The sequence below is a fragment of the Staurois parvus genome, unplaced genomic scaffold (genome assembly GCF_062004578.1).
Source record: "Staurois parvus isolate SC_StPar_1 unplaced genomic scaffold, SC_StPar_1.0 ptg000012l, whole genome shotgun sequence".
NCBI lineage: Eukaryota > Metazoa > Chordata > Amphibia > Anura > Ranidae > Staurois > Staurois parvus.
The window spans coordinates 7,173,436-7,196,135 of NW_028317808.1; the positions used below are offsets into that span (position 1 = coordinate 7,173,436).

General features: G+C 39.8%; 1 protein-coding gene across 1 annotated transcript in view; it reads left to right on the forward strand.

The window, feature by feature from the left end:
• The window catches only part of MUSK (muscle associated receptor tyrosine kinase), a 214,889-nt gene that overhangs the window by 92,898 nt on the left and 99,291 nt on the right, over window positions 1–22,700 (forward strand). The window lies entirely within an intron of this gene.

Here is a 22,700-nt window from a genome sequence, read left to right on the forward strand (position 1 = left end):
TGTTTGTTTGTCTGATGTTTGGCGTTATGGGATAGGGTTAGGCTAAAGCTGGCCATACACTGATCAAAATTCATTTAATTTACCAGTGACCAGCCAAATTGAGATTTTTAATCAGGTTGTTTTTTTATTTTTCTCAATGCTGTCGCAGCTGTCAGAATACAATGTCCTTGCAGTAAGCAATCCTTCATCCACCTTGTTTGTAAGGATGGAGGAATCTGCTATTAAAAAAACAGTGTATGGCCAGATTTAGAATAAGATTTGTTTTCTGACACTTTGTTTGTACTGCATCTTCAATCAAGCCTAATGACCGTCCTTGCCTGAAATTCCCTGTTATACATTGACTTAAGGGGAATATAAACTCAGAAACAAAAATTTATATATTATAGCTTACTAGTCCATAGATGGGATGGCTGCATTAAGTTTCTTTTTTCAATCATATTCCTTTATTTTTATCTGATGATCCTGCCAGAGGAATTTATGAATGCTGGAGCAGTCACAATCTGGAGCAGTTGTGTATGGCAACCAATCAGCTTCTATCTTTCATTTTCAAAGCCTAACTGAACAAGCTGAAGATAAAAGCTGTATATTTAATGTGAAACTTTAGTCCTGACAGAGTACTTCATGTGGGCCCTACTTGCAGGTATAGTTAAGTAAATGCATGCTGACAGCCTAAAGATTTACTGCTGCTCATGAGTTATGGGCTTCAGCAAATGGCAGCCTCCTGCAAGAAGGAACAGGAACAATGCTGGAGGCAATTTACAGCACACGCTAATTTCAGTAGCATAATTATTAATGTGAAATGCATGTTCCTTGCTCCTTTTTTCAGTTGGAAGGAGCAGGTAAGAGTTAGAAGTAGAACACTGATTGCTTAAAGATGCAGCTGTGTGGGCATTACGCATACATGCTAAAGATGACTGACAAGCTAGCCTCATGATGGCTTCTGCACATGTTGAAGTGCCTTACATAGAAAGACAGTGCATGAGTGTTGCCTGCAACTTTGAAAATTCCTAAATAAATGGTTGAGAGCTATCCTGGCTATACTGTATATTCATGAGCCTGCAGGAGAAAAGAGTTTGGTGCAATAAATGTTCTGTGCAATATATATGAAATATGAATTTAATATATTGCTCTGTTGCTAAACACGCATAATATATCCATGTAATATACAATGTGAAATGTATGTATGATTCTTAATTGTGAGAAACAAATTCCAGTTCACTTTGAATACCCAGTCATGCTTGCCGCATAGTTGGATAATTGAAGTGAATATTCACACTCTTGTATGAGTGAAGACTCTTAACTCCTTTAGTAAATCAACCCATTTGCTTTAATTGTGCAGTAAACATGGAGGGGAAATAGTATAGGTTTAGAAGGTCAAGAACTGTTTGTATAAGTCTGTATTCACCAATGTCAATATATTTGCTTTGCAAAACAATTGACTTTATTCTGTCTATAGTTTGTGTTGTGGAAAACTCACCTTGCACAGCCACATCTTTCCCTTTTCTTTAATTCTTGTAATTTAATGCTCAATTCAGGGGTGGACTGACAACTCATGGGGTCCCCGGGCAATAGGGGATCATGGGGCCCCTGTGTCCTTGCCCAAACTCAAAAAAGCCTATGAAAAAGGTACCATGGGCATCTCATGGGGCCCCCTACTGACCCCGGGCCCTCAGGCAGTGCCCGAGTTTCCAAATGGTCAGTCCGCCCCTGGCTCATTTCCAGGTAACCTAAAAATTCCCTCTTGCATTGTTTCTTCACCCACATTCCAAGGGCTAACTGCTCGTTTAGTGTAGAGAACACTTACCACACACAGCACTTTTACTAATCCTCTGCTCTCCCAGAAAAAGTGGACTCTTCCTCAATGTCCTCTTATTCAGTACAGGGCTGTGGACCCTGATCAAGTATTGATGATGTCAGAAGGCCTTAGACTGCAAAAACATGGGGGAAAAGAGGCTGCAAGACCAGTCTAGTAGAAATGGAATTTTTAGGTTTCCTGGAGTTCAGCTTTATTCCACGCAAAGTTCTCTGTTTGTATATTGGGCTAATTGCTGTCTTTTATGCTACACTGTTTGTCAAAGATGTCAGACTGGAGTGGAGTTAAGTGTACCTTTCTTTCAACGGTCCTCGTCCCGCGTTTATATCTTCTGCTGGGTGCCAGTCTTCGGCAGTCTTCTATAGCCAATGCAGGATGGCAGCACAGGAGTCAATCATCCCGCAACACAGGGACTGTGCTAATGCGCAGCTCAGTTTACATGCTGGAGAAGACAGGGAGTAGGCAGGTAGCTGTGTTTTGTAGGAGAAGAGACATTAAATACTTCTTATGCAAAAAAAGCCCACCTGCTCACAGTTTGTTACAGTGGTACTTTAGTTCCACTTTAAAGCGGAATTAACACATTGATTTAACAATTTCCCAAAGCAGTTAAAGTCAACGTATGCCTTCAATATTAACTATCACATTTGCTTTTGCTCTCAACCAAACTGGCAAGCCATCAAATGGTTGGTGTCATAACTGATGACTTGTGTAGCACTATGGCAACTGCAGATCAAATAGAGGCTAAAATGGCAGCTTTCTTGGTTGTAAAGTATAGGAGGTTTAGTTCCGTTTTAATGTTAACTTTTAATGCTAAATGCCCTATCTTAGAGCACATCACCACCTGCTATGACCTTCATATAGCCAAAAAAAATCCAGGTCGCCCAGATTCTGGTTTCGCTTTGAGATTTCCATGCTAATCCTGAACTTTCGTCTAATGAGTGTCTCCTAGCAGCCATAGGGGTGAGTCTGGCTTAGCTTAAAGTCAGAGAAGTAAATTCTTAGTAACAAAGTGGAACCAGCCAACAAAGGCTAAAGCTTAACTAGCCCTAATGTAATAAAAAAAAAAAAAAAAACACTGATATGACCACTGCATTCACACAGGATATTGTTAATATTAACGTACTAACAATTCCTGTTATCACAAAGATATACAGTACAATGTTCTGCTATTCTATAACACAAAATAAAGTAACTTCAAAGTACTATGCCATTTTTAGCACATTTTATAGTCAGAACATTTTCTTAAACAAAATGTTCTGTTCCACTTTCAGCTGAATGTTTTCATCAGCAACAATAATGTTCGACAGTTAAAATGCACGTTAGTGAAAAGTGTTTTCTCTTATTATGGCATAAAAACTTTTCTCTTGTTATGGCATTAAAATATTTTTCTTGTGGCTGTCTGTAAACTCTTTGTTTTAATGATTTTTATAAGACGTTACGCTGCTTGCAGACATTGACAGCCAGAAAAAGGCTATGACATTTCCATAGAAGAATAATGTTTCAGTAAAGGTAGAACGGAAACAGACAGAAGATGCCACCCTGTCCTGGAATGACATGACCTTCCGCTTTGCATTGGAATCTCAGCATGCTGAATATAGCCCATGGGCCTTTATTTCTTCTGGATATAGAAGGGAGTTCTGTAGACGCTGGCTTCATAAAGGAGCTCCAGTATCAGCTATCTGTTTTCAATTTTCTCCTCACTTATTTGTAAAAAAAAATATCTATTTTTAGAAAAGTGACAAGGCAACTGTGATTGCAAACCATCATTACGAAGCAGATACTTTTGTAAATATGAAAAGCCAGTCTATGCCTAATTTGCATTGGTGATAAAAATATCATGAACGCCAACAAGCAAACTCTCCCCTCCCGTTTCTTGTTTCTCAATTTGACAGGCTTGAATAAATTAAAGTCTTTTTAGGAAGGTCTGGCTGAAACTTGATGAGAACATAGTACAGAGTATTTTTATCTAGATTCAATTGGTATAATTGGCAGACATGCTGACGTCCTACCACATGTCCAATGTGAGTGTTGACAATAAAATCATTATCACTTCAAATGCGTATTAAGTTACCATTGCTAGTAGTTTAAGGAGGCCCCTTTGATTCTGCTGCCCCAGCCCTGGACCTCTATGCAGTATGTATCTACTTTGTTTACAGCCTTGTCTATCATGACTTGACCTAGCTGTCCAAATAACATATTTCACCTTGAGACTTACTTGGACTACTTGATACATACAGTACAACCTATACTTATCAGAGTAACAGTAAAAGTGCAACAGCTGCCTGGACTGACTGGACCAATGTGAGCTGTATAGAAATTAGGAGAGATACTATCAAAATGTGAGATCTACCCTGCCAATATTAGTGCAGCCAAGTGGGCATGAAAAATGAATATGTATACTAATTATACTAATACATGCATGATATTTTTGGAGGACATCTATCTGGAATGAGATCTTTCTATTCTAAAATACTAGGGGTCCTGAAAAAGCTGTAGCACCAATTGAATAATACTTTAGTTAGGTGATGATACACATTGTGAATGTGAATGTAAAATGATAATTCTTTTAATGCTTCTAAAAAATCTTTTTTAATAATTTCATACCCATGTACAATGAATTGCTCATTGATACTCTCTTGGAGTATGGCTTTTAAAAAATTCCTTCTTGTTTGTTTCTTTTCGGTATAAGTAAAAAGTGAAATATAATCAATCATGTGAAAGCAAAATTTGTTTTAGTTTCTCTAAAAACTGTAGTTCCTCTACTGAAGTAACTCAAAGACGACTGTATAGTGTATAAAAAAGCATACATGATGAGAAAATATAATTAACATTTGCATATGTTTTTTTATTCTGCTTACAATGCTGTTTAATGCTGCGTGAGACTTAAAGACCAAATTCATTAGAAAAGAAAATTTAAACCCTAACTACAGAGAGCCTAAAAAAATTAATACTGCCTACCCTAGCTCAAAAGCAATCTGTATGTATTTTGCAATAAATTTTCTAACATATACTAAGCGGTGTATTTATAACAAATTTGACACGTACTAACCAGAGGCCAAATTGATGAGAGGACCATATACCTCCTGTCCTGTTTGTGCTCCATTGATGTCAGGGTTGGGCAGGACACAGAGTGGCATGGGCACCTATCTTAACTCCTAGCCAGCCAAAAGAACTGGGTCTTGCAATAAAGTAGAAGTTGATGAACAGGAACTCTTGCCAAATATCATCACAGGGCTTGCAGAAGCAGGAGGCAGCAAAGTGGTCAGACAAGCAGAAGTTGGCAATGTGTGTGCAGCAGAGGTACAGATTCAAAAGTTACAGTGTAAACAGGAGCCAGACCAAGGTCTGTATCACACAGGTTGAAGTTGAAGAGATAAGCATGTTTAGGAGTCAAGAAACAAGTAGTGGAGGGATTAAGATCAGGTATAGTAAGGGAGGGGCCTGAGTATGGCACCAGATGCCAAGGGAGAGGATCAGCTGCTGCCTTCTAAGGGCTCGTTCACACTAGGCTGTTTTGCCAACGCTTGCCAAACGCCCCTATAGCGTTTGGCAAGCGTTGGTCCGGTGTTTGCGGAGCGTTTTTAACGCTCGGCAAACGCTCCGCAAACGCCGCATGCGCGGTTTAGCGGCGGTTGCTAGGCGTTTGCCGAGCGTTAATAACGCCCCACAAACGCCTATAATGCATTTGAGTGGTGTTACCGCTCCGCAAACACCCCGCAACCGCGTCGCAACTGCACCGCAAACGCCAGCCGGGCGTTTGCGGAGCGGCACCATAGACGAGAATAGGAGGCTTCAAAGCCTCCTGACTCGACCAGAGGCGTCTGTTTTGCCGCGACGCGACGCAAACGCTCCTGTTAGAACAGCACCATGTGCTGTAATGTGCAGAATTGGCAGAGGCGTTTGGGAAGCGGTAAAAACGCTTCCCAAACGCCTCTCTGCCGCCTGCACACAAGGCTAGTGTGAACATAGCCTAAGAGGGATATCTGTCAGACCTTACCTCATGGCCGGGCATTGGTCTCTTCTCTGGATCCAGATCGGAAGGCTGTGAGAGGGGAGGAGAGGTGTTGATTTCCCCCCGTGGTGGAGCAGAGATGCAATGGTGAAAGGAGCCGGCAGGTGCCCACCTGACAGGCTCGGGAAAATCCCAGGGAGGTCCCCCCGTAGTGCTGGGGACGGAACGTCTGGGCTGCCTGTGTGTAAGACAGGCTGCAGAGTGACAGGTGAAGTCACTAATGAGTCACTGCAGAGTGACAGTGCTGGATATCCTGGAGGATAGGAGTGAGCCCTGTAGGTATAGAGTGGCTGAAGCTCTCAGCCTTGTGGTCCTGGAACGGATTGTTGGTCCCTGGAGCTACAGGAGGGAACGAAGAGAGTCTTTTGGAAGATCCTTGAGGAATCGCTGTGTAAAGGTCCTGTTACTATGAGGAAAAGACCTTGAGACACCTGATAAAGGGACTTGGAATTGACCGACTTCCCACCCAGAACATCCATCCATCCAACAAGGACTGGGTGAGTTGCCATGGACAACGGTTTAATACATATATCAATAGGGCCTGATTGTCATTGTAGGAAATTGGACAGTTGTGAGGTGGACTGAGCAGGTAAAAGAAGAAGGTGTTGGGTGTTCTCAGAAGGTCAAGTGTAAGCCAGAGAAACAGGAAACGTAACCATACCCTATTTCCATAACATATTTAAATCTGCATATATGATTCAAACTAACTTTCTCTATATTATGTGCGAATAATTCCATTTATTATGAGGAATAGAGCCACCAAAGGAGGAGGGGTAAAGACCCCTCAATCAAATAATAATAATTTGAGTACCATTAAGAGATACAGTATATGCCAATACAAGAAAAGAGCCCTGAGAGATAAGGTCCTGAAAATCAAAAGGAAACAAAGAGAAAGTCAGAGGGAGAACACTCTAGAATGTCATTTGGAATGCGAGCTGGCAATCAACCAGATGAATCTATAATTAATGAGAGTATAATAGAACAAAGTACAACGGAACATCAGAGAGTTATATCTCAAATGCCTATGAAAAAAGAGATGGAAGAAATGTTCTCAAAATTAGAATGCTCTATGAAATGGCCGTGATTCATAAGGACTGGGGTCAAATGTTATCTAGAGTTGAAGAAATAGAGGAAAAAATGGAGACCCAAGGGCAGGAAATTATAAATTTGGAAAAGAGAGTAGAAGAGATGGAAAAAGAACAGAGGAAGTTATCATATAAACTGGAAGATCAAGAGAACAGAGGAAGGAGAAATAATTTGAGGATTCGGGGACTACCAGAGGATAGAGGAGAAGAGGATTTGCCAGGAAAAATAAAAAATGTACTTAACCCTCTATTAGGAAGAACAGGCACTGACTTTAAAAATAGAGAAAGTACATAGAATTAAACGCCCGCCGGGAAGATCATTAGAGACCCCAAGAGATGTGATTGTGCGTTTTCATAATTATGAAGAAAGAGAGAGTATGGAAAAAGTTACGTGAAGTTACTGAAATAAACTTTGGAAAAACTAATTTGCAAATCTTCGCAGACATAGCTCCCGAGACTCTTTCCAGAAGACGAGTTTTGAGGCCATTGCTGGATCAGATGAAGTGAGTTCAGTATAATTGGGGATTCCCGGCATGCTTGATTGGGTGAAGAAATGGGAAAACGGCAAGTTTGAGATTCCGGAGGATTTAAGAGACTTCTATGAAAAATTAAAACTGCAGCATGTGGATACAGTAGGGTGGTCAGTGGAGACCAATGAGAGGTCAATTAGAAGTGAGAATTTGCAGCAAGTTAATAGAAGGAAAAGGTAGTTAGATGTGGAGTTTGGGGAATGGGGGGGGGAGGGAGAGGTGGAACGGGGTTATTTTTTAAAATTTTTCTTCTCTCTCTTCCTCCGCTCTCGCCACTCCGCCTGTCGGCCATTCCCGAGATCCTCCATCAGAATTTTGAGAAGTACAAGTAAGAATTGTAGTAGCAGAGGGCATCTGGAGCTCCCTTAGGCCTCGATATAGCTGAAAAGAAAGAAAAACACCCAATGTTGTGAATAGGGGACAAAAAATGGTGTACATACTCAAAGTCATACCCCAAAATAAGAATCGCCAGTGGGGGGGCCCCACGCCAGATTCTAGGGCAATACATAGGCCAGGAGGGGAGGGATGGGATAGGGAGGTAGGGAAGGCGTAGGGAATTGGGGAGGTGGTGGGTAGAGTGGGGGGCGGAACTGTCCATGAGTCAAATAGTTATGGTTTTCCTAAGTGTAAAAGTAGATTTAAGAGAGAACTAGATATCAGATATGAGTATGATTAATATTTTGATATATAATGTGAAAGGTCTCAATGCCCTGGCCAAAAGACACCAAGATACTGAGGGAAGTGTATCAACACTCTGTAGACGTGGCCTTTCTACAGGAGACACATCTTTCATATGACACCAACATTAAGTTATACTAGAGGTACTACCCAACATGGTATTATGCAGATTAACCTATAAAGAGGGCCAAGGGAGTGGCAATAGGGTTTGCAAAAAATTTGCATTTTGAGGTTGAGGAAAAACTGGTGGATCCATAGGGTCTGTACATAGGATTAAGAGGGAAATTGCAGGGGCAAAGATACACATTGGTAAATATTTATTGCCCAAATAAGAACCCTGAGGACTTCCTTATAAATCCAATGGGGAAATTATGGAATTTATGAGAGGTAGTCTAATTATGATGAGATTTTAACTGTTGTTTGTACCCACGCATGGATACGTCTTCATGTGCGCAGAAGGAAGGAGGGAAAAAATTAAGAAAGTTAAAAAAACAATTATACCAAAATCAATTAATAGATACTTGGAGAGTAAAACATCCTAGAGAAAGGGATTATACCTTCTTCTCTTCTGCACACAGATCATATTCAAGATTGGATGTACTAATAGAGCACAGGCATTTGGAATGTTTGGTGAAATCTAACATTGGGGTTATGTCCATATCTGATCATGCTCCTGTCATGGTTAAACTACAAATGGGAGGGGAGGGAAACAAGAGGGCCACGTGGAAATTAAATGACACTTTTTATCACATACCTGGTGTTAGAGGCCAATGGAGAGAGGGCTTCCCTTGAGGCTACGTTCCAGACTCCCCTGGATATGGGACAGCAGGAGTCGGGCCCAAAGTAGCACAGGTCGCCTGTAGGAGTGCTTGTCAGAGGTACACCCAGGAGCACAGCTGATGCACTGGAATGGAGTCTGCAGACAGGTGGTGCCTGTGAGAGGTATGCAAGCCTTCATGGAAACAGTGGACCACAGGATAGTCGGTTCAAAGCCAAGGTCAGGTGCCAGGTAGAGATTGGAGCAGACGTAGTCAATAGGATAGCCAGGGTCATACACAGAAGAGCAAGGGAGAATATCCATTAGCCAAGCCAGGGTCAGGAGTCAGGCAGAGAAGATAGGTCCAAGAGCAAGCCAAATCGGTAACAGGAAATCACAATAGCAAAGGAACACGGACAAAGGTACTGGGGAGCCAGAGATCAACCAGCAATTTGAGGGAGGGATAGGCCTCCTTATAAAGGCCGTCTGGTGCCAAACTGAGCCAATGCGTGCGCAACTATGCGCCAGTACGCATGCGTTTTTCCCGGCTCGCGTCCGTGTGCCAATGCGCATAGATTTTTGCCAACGTGCAGCCATGCAAGGTACTGGCAGGAGTGCCAGGTCTCCTAGTACCTCTGCTGTGGACAGAGCCCTGACACGTTTGCAGGACCCTGATATAGAAAAGAGGCTTGGGGAAGAGTTAGAGCAATTTTTTCTTATGAATGAAACAAAGGAACTATCGGAGGAGACTATATGGGAAGCTCATAAGGTCTATATGAGGGGAAAGTTGATATTTCAGTTATATCCCAAGATGAAATCAGGATGGCTATAAATGAACACGATGGGGGGAAAGCCCGGGCCCAGATTGGTATTCGGTGGGATATTATAAAAAGTTTAAAGAGATATTGATCGCTAAATTATGTAGATACAGTTGTGTTCAAAATAATAGCAGTGTGTTGAAAAAAAGTGAATAAAGCTCAAAATCCTTCTAATTGCTTTTATTTCCATACACACAAATGCATTGGGAACACTACACATTCTATTTCAAATCAAAACATGAAGTAAAATATATCAAATTTGTGTTGTTCCTCTAAAAAAATTTAAGAAAAGTGAATATTAGACTGTTCAAAAAAATAGCAGTTTTGTATTCTTCTTTACAAACTCAAACATTCACTATATAAACTGAAAAATGTTTGAAGATTTTGCTTTCCTTTGAATCACTTAATTAAAATTTAAATCTTCCTGGAGCTGATTGTTGGCTGAGTCCTTGTCATTTTAGCTATTCTTCTATTCATTTGAATGGTAGTGTTTCGCTTTTTTCCACGTCTTTCAGGTTTTGGTTGCCATTTTAAAGCATTTGCGATCATTTTAGCTAAGCAGCCTATCATTTTCTGCACTTCTTTATATGTTTTCCCCTCTCCAAACAACTTTTTAATCAAGGTACGCTGTTCTTCTGAACAGTGTCTGGAAGGACCCATTTTCCTCAGAATTTCAGAGAGAAATGCACTGTAACCAGCATGTACAACATTTGCTGCCTTCCTTCCTTAAATAAGGGCAATAATTGCCACCTGTTTTTCAAAGAATGAATGGCCTCACTAATAGAACTCCACACTGCTATTATTTTGAACATGCCCCTTTCAATTAGTGATTCAATTACACAGAATCAGCAGCATGCTCTCATGCCTGTTGGGTCTGTTGGATTTCTATTACTCTACTACCCCTGCTAGTAAATTATTTGCCATGTAGAAATATAATTTCTACCAAAAACAGTGATTGATGAGGTTAGTGATGTCTGACTGCTATTATTTTGAACACAACTGTATATGAATGCATTGGGTGAAGGAACAGAAATGAGAGGAGAATCATTGCACGCACATATAACAATTATTCTTAAGGAAGGGAAAGATAGCTATAGACCTATTTATTTACTAAATATGGATACCAAGTTGTTTGTGAAAGTACTGGCTAACAGGTTGAAGGAGGTGATGCCTGAATGGGTACATTTAGATCAGGTAGGTTTTGTTCCAGGAAGGGAAGGAAGAGATAACAGCTTGAGGAAATTACTTCTTCCACAGAAAGCAAAGAGAGGAAGGCAGTCAACAATAATTTTGTCGATAGATGCAGAAAAGGCCTTTGATAGGGTAGATTGGGGGTTTATGTTAAATACGCTGGAGGCTCTTTTACCCATTTCAAAAAATGTTGAAATGGGTAAAAGAGTTTTATAATGGCCCTTCAGCAGTGGTGAAGGTTAATGGGACTCTGTCTGGGACTTTTGGAATGCATAATGGAACTAGACAGGGATGCCCTTTATCCCCGTTATTGGTTATGTTATCTTTGGAACCTCTTTTGGTGGCAGTAAGAAAAAATATAGATATCACAGGAATTAAGATAGGAGCAGTAGAACATAAGGTAGCCACATACGCAGATGACATGCTGTTTTATATAGTGAATCCTAGAGTGGCATTACCTAACTTAATGGCACTGCTGAAACAGTGTGGAGAGTTATCTAATTTAAAAAGAAACCCTACAAAATCTGAGATCTTGAATATTAATGTGTTGAAGGTGGAAAGCAACAACTTACAAGAACAGTTTCCATTTGCGTGGAGGGAAAGAGATTTAAAGTATCTGGGAATAAAAATAACCCCTGCAACAAAGGACCTATATCAGGCTAATTATATCCCACTAATAAATGAAATTAAAGAGGAATTGAGGAGACTCTCAGGAGGGTGGGCTTCATGGATTGGGCGGATGGTAATAGTCCCAAAAATCCTATATAAGTTTCAGATGCTCCCTATAAACTTACCTGGATCCTTTTTTAGGATAATAAAAAAATTTATATCAAGGTTTATTTGGGTTAACAAGAAACCAAGAATTAAGTATGAAACTTTATGTTATCAATGAATGGAGGACTAAACTTGCCAAATATGAGGAAATATTTTTTGTCTGTGCTATTATCAAGAGTGGTGGATTGGACACATAATTCACAAGAAAAAAGTAAAACACAGTTGGAGAGGATCACATGGATACCACAAGAGTTTTGGGCATTAGATGAAAATAGTACCACATTGACACGGGATGTATTGAGAGTTTGGGATGGTTTACACATGGGATGGAAATATAATTCACTACAGATACCGTTGGTAGACATTTCGGGAAAATGGATTAAAGATAGAAATGCACGGTTTGGAGATACTGTATAGTAGATAAAGGGAAGTTATGTACTTTTCAAGAATTAAAGAATAAAAAGGATTTCTTTTTTGTTTTAGACAAATTGAGATATTGGCAATTGAGACATTTTTTCTCAATGCTCCCTCAGCCTCTGAGGACAGGAGGGGACATGCTCCCATTTGAAAAACTTTTGCATTCTAGGACGGAATGTGGACATATAATCTCTAAGATTTATAAGATCCTGGTTGAATTGGGGGAGCTGGATTCCCGTCGTTCTTGGAGGTTTGGGAAAAAAAATTGGGAAAAAAAATTAATGATCAGCAGAAGAGGAAAATGTTCAAGTTAATGCATGGGGTGATGAACACGAATATAGTTGAGATGAACTATAAATGATTATCTAGATGGTATTGTACACCGAGTGTGGCACATAAACAGCGAGAAGAAGTATGTTGGAGAGGGTGTGGGGCAATAGGGACAATGGCTCATATATGGTGGGAATGCCCAAAAATGCAGTTATTTTGGCAGGAGATAATACATCATATACAGGAGATTTGGGGGATGCCTATACAAAAGGACCTGTGGGTGTGTCTTTTCTTTAAAACAGAGATGCCAGTAAAACAATAAAAACAGTTTAGTATTGTAGCAAACGTGCACACAGAGATGGATGTGAACCTCCATTTTGGCAAATGCCTCCATCTTCTATAATTTTCTACTCCCAAATCAGATTCCTCTGATATCCCCCCTCCCTCTCTGTTGAGTGACATGTGGTCTGTTTGATGCAGAGATCAAAGGCATCAAGGCCCAGTGGGAGAGCTCATGGCTATAAACCCCAATTAGCCTGGCCCCCAGATGTCTGCGGGACTCTGCTTGGAGAAGGATTGTAAAACCAAGTCCTTCACTGAGCTCAAAGACATTCTAGGTAGTCATAAAACGGACTCACATTTAAACATCCCCTTTTCCCCTGTGATTACATATCTTGGACTATGAAAGACGTACATAAAAACCAGGCATATATTCAGATCGGTCTCGTTAATACAAGTTGTCTGATATATTACATCCCCTAGCTGGCATCAACAGGAGAGCAGAAAATATGTCATATTTCATATCTAGATGTTCAGCAGATGATTCTGCGTATTAATTTACTAGTGGCAAGGCTGCTAAATGCACCAAGAGTAAATTATGGACCATAGTATAATTTGTTAGTGCTTTGGTCAGAGACTGAGCTCCCCGCCTACAACTCCCTCCCCAAATGAGGCAATTGGTTCTCTGCTTTAGGGAGACACCCTGCTGAGATCCTAGAAAAAAGGCTGTTATGCTTGAAGCTAAGCTAAGCTGAGTTGAAGTTGAAGAAGCTCCCTTTTAACATTTGAATTAACTTTGGGAGATAAGGCCCTTTTGCTCAGAAAACTTTTGGCAAGTACTTTATCTCTCTAAACTTCTTTCTGTTATCTCTTTGCTGTGTTATTGCTCTCTGTATATTTATATATATATATATATATTGGCTACATCTTTTTCTGTAAATATTTTTATTGCACCTTTTTGACCTTTTAGTATTAAATCTTACTTTCTGAAAGTGTTGAACTGTTTCCAAAGCTCTTTAATGCAAACTAAGAATCCCCGCTTCTGAAGAGCGCTACTGTGTGTGTTTAAACCTCTATATATCCCTGCCTGCGGTGACAGTGGTATACAGACGATTATTCAAACATCATAGTGTTATTGCTAATATTGCCGAGTTTCCTCTTTCTCTGTACAAAAAGGAGGTGGTGGCAGTGTGAAGGGTTAATTGCGTAATTAACCTGACCCAGTAACAATCGCTCTCAGGCTGCAGGCACACAGATTGTGGTCCATTAGCTGGAAAATCTTTGTGCAGGGTGCAGCTGGGCGTGGCATTGTTATGCACGTGACAGCGTGGTTTTAGATTGGCTAGTCCTTCGGTCACAAGCTTGGTGAGAAGGGCTGGGGTCTGACGCCACGATCGTCACAGGTATACCATCTGATTAGAGCAGCTAAGGGTTTAATCGCTAAGTTTTGGAAAAGCCCAGGATCCACCAACAATGAGGGATTGGATAGACAGAATATAATATATTAACAGGATGGAGGAACTTTGTTTCATGGAGAAAGATGAAATGGAAAAATTCTGAAAGATTTTGGGTAGATGGAATGAGTTTAAAACATCAGAAAAATACTTAAAAATGAAAGGTCCCCCCGGTAGTAGAATAGGAGAATTTAAAGAGCTAAAATGATCTAAATATATGACTAGATCAATAGGAGCAGAAGAAAGGATAATGATGAAATTGGAGAGGGTCATTTTAGTGTGGGGGGGGGTGTCACGGATTCACCCACACGCCACGCCCACAGCGACTAGCTAAACGAGGCGCGCACGTGCGGCTCTGACTTGGGGTAAGAGGGGATAAGGGGGACTTAACTTTGAATATATAAAACCATATATAAGACCAGCCGTGATATACTTTCACAGCCCGCACTACCTCTTGGCCACCACTGGAGGGAGACTCCACTCCAATCCAGCTGGTCGACCCCACACACTGGTAGATACAAATCTTATATACAATCTGGTGCACTAATTAGAGTTGAGGAGCAGCTTAGCAATGACACACCCTTCTAGGATCCCTCCAGCTATCCTACAAGCCAGAACCCCAGTGCCCCACTCTTTCACTGTCCACACACCCCCACAGCAGACACACCACAAACGGTAGCTTGCCACCACCCAACAGCTTTACTGGCCTGCTGGGACATCACATACACACAAATCTCCATCTGGCAGACCTGTTACCTTTACAATCTGTGTACAATCTGCCAACACACAGTGCAATTGCATACAGACAGGCAATGAGCTTGACCGAGCATATAAAGGCACTAAAATACAATACAATCTAATCTCTCCGAAGATATGAGCCCGTGCTTAAATACCCAGAAGTCACTTATTAATTTTAAGATTTAATATCCCGAAAGTGGGCAGTGCATAAAATATGTACAAAGTATTAAAAGTTACAAAAAATATAAAAAATACAAGAAGACACACATAGACTATTCACTATAATATAAAAGGGAATAAAAAACAGAGATACAACTTTTACCAAGATTTACCCTGCGACTGGAGCAAGTCAGAGAGTCCGTAATCCGTTAGTCGATCAAAACAGCTCCATACGAATCACAATGTCCCAATGTCAGGGTCCTCAATTTATGGGATATGGACGTAGGTGGGACATTAGTTCTTGGCCAATTGACTCTGGGGGTGTGTTCCTGTACCCGCCCACAGGCTGTTCTGGGTGCTGAACTGCCCAAAGTCAATTGGACCAAGGCTATCTTGAATCACCAAGTCGGGGATTGAATTTCCAACACCAGCGCATCAGTCCGATCGCGACAGTACCAATCACTGTTCCGCTATCGCACTCCAGCACCACATAACCATTTCCTGCACTTTCCTGGCATTCTACATAATCCACAAATATAGTTTTTATATGCGATGTAGCCTACAGAGTGCCCAATCAGAAGGAAGTATTTTCATCTCTGCAACTAATATTTCAGCTCTTATGAGGGATGAAACATACTCCTTTGATGTATGTATATACTTTTAGAGCTCTCTAGACGGATCGAAGCCCCACTGGTGTCATGAAGCCGAAACGTCTGCGTTTCTCTCTTAAGCTTCAGGAAGATGGCAAAGCCTGATTACATATAGGTGACAAAATCTTATTAGCACCCAGGTGCCACTTCCAGCCTGAGGAAGCTCTGTCTCTTTTCAGATGCTAATTGATGACCATATGCCTCTGCCTTTGATTGAATATTTCTTTCATGATAAGGACTGAACTAAATTTACGATTACATTTTTCTACAGGTCACTTTTCAGGTACTCAAATCTGTACATTTATGTCACGGGGGGGTTTGGGGGAGGGATGGGGATTAAGGGAATATGTATGATGTAATAAGAATTTATGATGGTTTTGTAATGTATTTTTTTTTTTTTGAAAGAAAATTCAATAAAATATCGTATAATAAAAAAAAAGATCAGGTTTAGTCAAAAGGAAAACCAGGTATATCACAGAAACAAGTAGGGTTTGGTCACGGGTCACAAATGCTGATGACCGCTCAGCAATAAATCGAGTTTTACAGTGCTTTAAATAGGTCACTGGCTGGCAAAGTCCCAGACCTGATTCTGTGAAGATCTATGGACTATTCTGTGTGCATATGTTACAGTCTCTATTCTAGATACTCTATAAAGGTAGATGAAAAAAACAGGGAATCCATCCACGTGATACCTTCATAACTGTCTTTGGTGGGGACAACACAAATCTCTCTCCTTCTTAGAGTTCCTAAGAAGCCAGCAAGTGATTCAGCCCACTAGCACCATAACACCACTAGCATTTATAACAAAAATATCTCTTTTGGGTGGATTTGGGATTTGGGTTTTAAAGCTTACAGTAATATTATTATTATTATAATTATTTAGGCAATACCATGATACTAAGTCAATAGTGTATTTTAAGTACCGCTGAAGTATCAAATATAGATAGTGTCAATATAGATATTCAGTTAGATAGGCATTATACTAACAATCAGGAATATCCAAAGGGACCTTTAGGGGTACATCACTATTCATTCAATGATCTTATATGAATAATATTATTCTTACATTTTATTACTACAAAAAAAATGATCAAAAACTTTCCTCACAGAGAATAATAATAAAACATATGGCTGATTTAACATAATTCATGTTGTGTTGCAGACTAACAGATTAGACATCCAAAAACCAGTTAACCAAATCAAGTATTCTTTACAGCAGATGTATTGTAAGTCCTCCTGCGCTTCTATGGACCACCCTCCCCTTTCCCTAGTTTACAGCTGCTTACACTCCTACTGATACCAAAAAACAGTGCTCAAATAAATATTAAAATAGTGTAGCGCTAAATAACATAATCAAAGCAATCTATATAAAAGTGATAAATAAAATGTATTGACCTTGTGAGAAATCTCACAGTGCCTAAAGTATTCTAAGTGCTCATCACACGTGTTACTAAACTCATGAATAATAAGCCACATATATCATAATAGTGCTATATAAAACCATTAAACATAATTTTGTGTTAGTGCCACTTCAAATAAATATATAACATGTGATCGTGCCAAATCACTATAAATAAATATATCGTCCAATGTCCAAAAAACCAATATAAAACAGTATAATCCAAGTGATGCTTAGATGCACATGCAGTGTGTTATCATAGTGTCACTCGTGAAAAACACACTCTTCCACTTTGTCTGCAATGCCTCCTCACCTCCTTTCAGCGACCCCTAGGGGCCAACAAGCCTCTAGGATCACCTTGGATCCTCAACACTCCTGGATGGTACCTCTCAGGCTATCCTCCTGTTTGGCCTCCTCCACACCTTAACGCCTTATGGAGTCCTCTACAACGATCCTCTGTGAATTCTCACTCTCACAATAGTGAGTTCAAAAAAAGAGATCCTCCATAGTGTAGTAGTTTTCAAATCCAGCATTTATTTATAAGGCAAATTAGAAGTAACTCACATTTGTGTACAGCGTACAGCATGCAGTTTACCCATGCAGGGGAGAAGAAAAACGCTGTACACAAATGTGAGTTACTTCTGATTTGCCTTATAAATAAATGCTGGATTTGAAAACTACTACACTATGGAGGATCTCTTTTTTTGAACTCACTATTGTGAGAGTGAGAATTCACAGAGGATGGTTGTAGAGGACTCCATAAGGCGTTAAGGTGTGGAGGAGGCCAAACAGGAGGATAGCCTGAGAGGTACCATCCAGGAGTGTTGAGGATCCAAGGTGATCCTAGAGGCTTGTTGGCCCCTAGGGGTCGCTGAAAGGAGGTGAGGAGGCATTGCAGACAAAGTGGAAGAGTGTGTTTTTCACGAGTGACACTATGATAACACACTGCATGTGCATCTAAGCATCACTTGGATTATACTGTTTTATATTGGTTTTTTGGACATTGGACGATATATTTATTTATAGTGATTTGGCACGATCACATGTTATATATTTATTTGAAGTGGCACTAACACAAAATTATGTTTAATGGTTTTATATAGCACTATTATGATATATGTGGCTTATTATTCATGAGTTTAGTAACACGTGTGATGAGCACTTAGAATACTTTAGGCACTGTGAGATTTCTCACAAGGTCAATACATTTTATTTATCACTTTTATATAGATTGCTTTGATTATGTTATTTAGCGCTACACTATTTTAATATTTATTCTTTACAGCAGGTTGACTGAAGAGATGTTCTCTTTAAATTTTTTAATGCGTTTAGTGAATTTTGATTCACTTCATCAGGAGAAGATCCTGTTGACAGGGTGTCTACAAAATTAAAAAAATAAATAAAATCACGTGATAAAAATAGTATGTACTCTATATTTATTATTTAACTGTCCATGCCTACTTTTCTTAATATATAAGATAGTCATGGTATCACTTCAGTATCAGTCCAAATGAGAAATGGAAAAATCCAAGAGGAATAACACCAAGGCCATCTACCCTGAGAGCTATGGAGGGACCAGAGCCCCAAAACAGGAAGGCAGAACAAAAAATAAATAAATCTAAACATAATAGTTTGTATACAATAGTGTTATAAGGTCCAAAGTGTAAGCAATATGATCCCAAAATACTATATTGCATAAACATAATAGTAAATTAAAGACTAGGCAGGATAGCTCAAACATTATACTTTAAAACTTGTTCATCTTTACTGGTTCTTCTAAATAATTTTTACAATTAATGCTAAAAACATAAACTGCAACACATTTATCTTGAGGGAAGGGATGGTGTTAAATTACAAATTGCCTGCATTGCTGACTTTAATTATAATAGCACAGCAGATGTTTTATTTATTTACCTTGCAGGAAATGACTTGGGACAGCTACATAGAACTAAGTGACCTCATGGAACAGTTAGAAAGCTCTTTGGCACACACTAGTTGCACTGCTGCACAAGTTAATGAGCTCAGAAGTGTGTTATACAGAACATAACAGCATAACAATAACAGAAATTTTGACTTAAGCAGGATGTAAGATAAACTATTTAATATGTGTACACTAAATAACATATGTTGACAAGTAGTCTTGCTCATGCTAAGACATTTGCTTTGTCAGCTTTAAATAATAAGAATAAAATGGATTCTTGTTAATAAGTTGTAAATTTGCTGTAATATGAGCCTTTCACTTTGTATACATAATAGACACTTCCTTTTTATATTTGATCTGTTAGCTGCTTAGCCTCATTAATTTGTAACATATAAAGTTCCCACATCTTTGGTTTTCACTGTAAAAATGTTTCTTTGATAAGCATTCACAGAATTAAATTATAATTTTATATGTAACAAGGTGTCAATTTAAACAACTGGAAAAACTCTAGGTTATAGAGATGATTGGATGACCATCTGTATACCCATATATAGTTTCACATTTCTGAACATTACAGTCTCATTTAGCTATATATAATATTGTTACCTCTGGGGGCCCGTAACCTAATGTCCACACAGTTCTGCATTCCTCTGTAGGGATCCTGCCTTTACTGGAGCGTCTCTAACTAAATCTGTTTATGTTTTCTGTGTTTGTTGGGTTTTTCCTGAAGTCATGACATTGAATATTTCCGCTTGCTGATGTATAGTTGACTCCAATAGTTAGTGTGAGAGGTAAAATTGTATTGAGCTATGAATATTTATTTGCTTTGGCCAATTACTGAGGATTTTATACCAGTGATGTGAGCCAGGGGAGGAGGAAAAATATTTGGAGCAACCTTCTCAAAGAGTTTACTGTGCTTTCTGGGCTTTGGCCTGGTGTGAATACTACAGTGACAAGGTCTTTTATTGGGGGCTAGACCCAGCCGGGGGCTTGAGCCAAGGCTCAACAAATCTAAGTTGAGCTGTGTTAAGACCTAGAGAATTAAGCAGATGGCTACCAGTCTGGAGCATCTTTAAAGGAGTCTGCTATCTTGAAGTATGTTCAGGAGAACTTTGGGGAAACTACTGCCAGAGGGACTTGTGACTGAGCCACCAATTACTGTTTTTAAGGATCTGTCATTACTGGAAGGCTATTAGTGCCACTATCAACTTTGTTATTACTGGGAGGTTGGTACTTAAGAAATTAAAGCCACCATCAAATTTTTTGCTGACATTAGAAGGCCTGGGATATTTTGATGTTTTGTGGTTATTGTGTACACCTAACTCTCTCTCCACAAGTTTAAACTGATTAACAATAAAAAATTAATGTGGCTGGAACCCAATTGTTTGTTGCCCTCAAGAAAAAACAGAGACCCACCCTAAGATGTTAAAATGCTGGCTATACATGCTTTACTATTTATTTATATTTAAAACAAGCAAGAGTCATCAAGCATATTTTTTTTTCTGTCAATGTTTATTGCATTGTATTTCTCCATTTGGGAGAATTATCCTTATGGCCAAAATTTTCCCACTTCCTGTCTACTTGACTTGTGTCAGACACAACATAAAGTGACAGGAAATCCCACCAACCGGTATACAGATAGAAATAAAATACATATTCTAGTAGAATGAGTAAACATTAAAAATTATTGTTGCCTGTAGCCCCATGGGGGTGATTTCCTTTCACTTCCAACACTGATGAAAGGTGTCAGACAGAACAGGAAGAGAAAATAAACTTTCTAAATGAAGAAAGAAGCACTAAAAATTTAAAGTGGAACATCACCCAAAAGGGGAAGTTCCACTATTCCTCCTTACCCCCCCCTCCTCTGTCAAAATTGGCATTTTTTGGGGAAGGAGGGGGGGCCAGGTACCTGGTTTTGACAGGTACCCGCTCCCACTTCTGCTCAGACTGTCTAAGCAATCCACGTGGAAGTTTGCATCCCCCCTCTTCGCTCCACAGTCTCTTGGGACACATTACAGATCCCAAGAGACTGCGGGACAATTCAGAAGGTGCAGCGTAGCTCACGCATCTGCAGTGGCAATGCGGCTGTGAAACCACAAGCAGTCACAGTCAGATGCCCACAGTTTAAGTGGTAGTAAACTCCTTTTTTTGCTTTGTACCTACAGGGAAGCCTATAATAAGGCTTCCCTGTAGGTAATATGTATATCTTCTAAATGTGCACCATTTACATGTGAAGCAGCTGGTGACATCACCGGCCCATGTGCACTGTGCTCTCAATGGATGGCATGCTGTCCATTGAGAAAGCTGTGTGACGGTCGTGGCTCCTGCGAACATGCATGGAATTGACGTCATGGCAGCTTGTCCATTCAAGCAGCCAGAGCCAACAAACCCTGAAGACAGATTCCCTGTCAGCAGTGACAGGGCATCGCTGGAGGGATCTGTTTCAGAGGTAAGTCTGTCATAATGTGGTAGTATGAGGTGCATACTAGCACATTATGACATTAATTTTTGGGGGAGGACCAGTTTTTTTTTAAAAATGCGGTTTACTACCGCTTTAAGACACCAGCATCAGGGACCAAAGAGCGGTAAAGAAATCAGCTCAAGAGAGGACAGCGCTGGATACCTGAACAGGTGAGTGGTTGGTTTTTAAAAGTCAGCAGCTACAGTTTTTGTATCTGCTGACTTTTAATATTCACACATATGACTGAAGAACCGCTTTAACAGGAAATCTAAATCCCCACTTCTTAAAGTTTTGGCTGGAGTTGACAACTGCTCTTCTTCTTCCTTGTGTTGGAAGAATTTTGACTGTTTTGGCAAATAAAGTCCAAATGGCTAATTGCAGCTTAGAAGTCAATGTGGGTTACTAATTATAAAATGCTGAAATTGCTCACAGTTGTGTTTATCATTTGGCCATCCTTGTTTTGAATGAATGATGATTGTAGTAGCTGAAGAATATTTTTTTCAAGCAAAATAAGGTCTGGAAAGTTAATTGCAATTCTCAGGGCCTGTTTATAAAAGCGATAACCATATACTTCCATAGGAAGTATGAGTTCCAACTGTTTCTTCTGTTTGTAAAGCTACTTTTGGCAAAGCTCTACTAATTTTTTTTGCATTTCATGTCATTAACAGGCTCTCAGAAGCACAGTTTATTCATGGTTACTACCACATTCATTTGAAATTTGCTGCTTCAGTTGAATTAAACAAAACAGAGTAAATGATTGTGGTAATCTTCTTGGGTCTTTTCCTTCATGTATGCAGCCTGGACTCAATAATAGAGGCCGACTGGGCTAAGTTAAGCCATAGATTATGCGATTTTTTTGCTAGATCCCATGCAGCAAGACTGACTGTATTGATGGGGGAATCCCTCCTGTGGAGCTATTGTTTTCTCACGGTGGGGGGCACAGGGAGCTATCCCTGCCAGGAAATCACAGTGATTATTGCTAGCGGCTATAGCCACTAGAAATAATCACAAGCTAAAAATCTGACATGCTGGTTGTACTCAAGTCGATGGTCAACTCTGGTACAATCGCCTGCCATCGCCTACAATCGCCATAGATGATCCAAATCTCAGCCACTCACTGCTGAATCGGCCAAAATTTGAATCATGTATGGCCGGCTGGAGATAAGAAAACATTTGTATAGCTATTAATGCAAATCCAAAGCCAAGAAACATGAAAAAAGTGCAGAGCTCCACCTTTACTTCACAATGTGCATAAACATATAAATAACTTAAATATATACATATATAGACATAG